Source organism: Cyrtonyx montezumae, unplaced genomic scaffold (assembly GCF_038088225.1).
Source record: "Cyrtonyx montezumae isolate F1298 unplaced genomic scaffold, pur_monq_1.0 scaffold_3, whole genome shotgun sequence".
NCBI lineage: Eukaryota > Metazoa > Chordata > Aves > Galliformes > Odontophoridae > Cyrtonyx > Cyrtonyx montezumae.
In genome coordinates this window covers 137,722,017-137,724,274 of record NW_027072034.1, presented here as the reverse complement: position 1 = coordinate 137,724,274, position 2,258 = coordinate 137,722,017, and positions in this window count along the sequence as shown.

Here is a 2,258-nt window from a genome sequence, read left to right as displayed (position 1 = left end):
TCCAAATCTTTGGTTTCCAGGAAAAAAAAAAAAAGATAGATAGATAGATGATAGGTAGATAGATAGGTGCCAAGATGTCATTAATAGTTATCCAGCTGGGCTGGTTTTTAAAGAATAAAATTTAAACCTCCTTCATAATGCAAAACTCACAAAGACTATTTCAACAGTCTCTAAAGTTATGATCAAACAACCACCACGAGAAAACACATACCTTCTGGAAAAGTATTTCCTGCCTGCTACAGCTACAAGGATGTGAGTTTTCTTCCAGACTGGCTTTCTAATTGGTAGCTTTCAGTAACTTCCCTAGTCAGTCAATCTTTTTTGTCTACTTGAATGGACTACATCATTTCTTTCCTTAACTAACAAGGGCAATCTGTAAACCTGACCTTTGCTGCCTTACCAACCAAGCAAACAGTCTCTCCCCAAAAGGGCCTGATTAGCTCATTACAGCAGGGTAAAACCAGCCTTGTCTTCAACTGCCCCCAGTTTTTCTGAAATGACATAATAAATAGGAAACTGCATATTAGCAAGTTAAACATCTCTATTTTTATTCAGTCTTTCCCTGGGTTCCATCTACAGTAAATGACAAGAGATGAATTTTGCAAGATGTCTCAGAACATTTATGATAGACACCTGCCCTGAAACTTTTCCTGAAAGGATCCAGCCTTATTTGCCGACTATGGAGGCATCAAGGCAAAACTCCCTTAGCTGGTAAATGTTAGCTTACCAGGCTCTGCCTATGGAGCTAAGAGCAAATTCCTTCTGTACTGGTCTTATACTGGGGGTGGGTCTGTAGGCTGAAAACCTGACTGCTATATTGAGAAATCCGAAGACTTTACAAATACCACATTAAGTATTTAAATAAAATTTAGTATAGAACAAACATTGTTCTTTTCAAAGTCCAAATCTCACTGTACACGGAAAACTTCACTACTGTCATTGCATCTATAATGTAGAAAAATATGATAAAGCGTGATTAAAAACTTTAATTAGTTATAAACAAAAGGACTAAAACAAATGGTCACATCCAGAGGATTGTGGTCCATAGTTATATGTCCAGGTGGAATACAGTACTGAGGGCTGTCTTTCAGGGGTCTGTCTTGGGACTGGTCTTCAAGATCTTTACCAATGACATCGACAGTGGGATTGAGTGTTCCCTCAACAAGTGGTGGCACCAAGCAGAGTGGTGTAGTTGACACAACAGAAGGAAGGGATGAAATCCAGAGGGACCTGGATGCATTTGAAAAGTGGGCCCACAAGAACCTAATGGCATTCAGCAAGGTCAGGTGCTTAGTTCTGCATTCGGGATGGGGCAATCTGAGGTATGTGTATGCAGACAGGGAGAAGAAATCATTGGGAACAGCCCTGTAGAGAAGGACTTGAGGATGTTGATGGACAAAAAAGCTGGACATGAGCAAGAATTGTGTGCTTGCAGCCCAAAAGTCCAACTTACGCTGCTTCAAAAGAGGAGTGACCAACAGGGAGAGGAAAGAGATCATTCTCTACACTGCTCTCATGAGGCCCCAGGTGGAACACGGCATCAAGCCTTGGGCCCAAAACACTGGAAATACCAGAGCAGTTGGACTGGGTCTAGAGGAGGGACATAAAATTGATCAGAGGTCCGGAACATCTCCCCTCTGAAGAAAGGCTGAGGGAGCTGGGCTTGTTCAGCCTGGAGAAGAAAAATTTTATACCTCATTGTATCCTTCAAGTACTTGAAGGGAGCTTACAAGCCAAAGAATGAATGACATTTTATGTGTTCCGGTAGAGATTGAACAAGGGGGAATGGTTGTAAACTAAAAGAGGGTAGATATAGGTTAGATGTTAGGTGGAAATTCTTTGCTCAGAGGGTGGTGAGGTACTGGAACAGGCTGCCCGGAGAAGCTGAGGATGCCCCACCCCTGGAGGCATTACAGGTCAGGTTGATGGGACCCTGGGAAACTTGATCTGGTGGGTGGCAACCCTACCTATAGTAGGGGTGTTGCATCTTAAAACCAAGCAGCAAAACAAGGACAGAAACGTCCACTCCTGACGCGACTGAGTCTGCGCATGCACATACTCTCCTGCTATCTGTGGGCGCGTGCCCACTGGCACTGCGTAGCTCCGCCTCCCGCCTCTATTTTGTGCTCACAGCGTCTCCATGGGGATCAAGGGTCGCCCGGACGACCAACCGCTCATTTGGCTGCGGGTTGATGTTCGTGCACCAGGGTTTCGTGTTGTGCTCCGGGCTCCTTGTCCCGGTAGCCTCCTGAGACAAC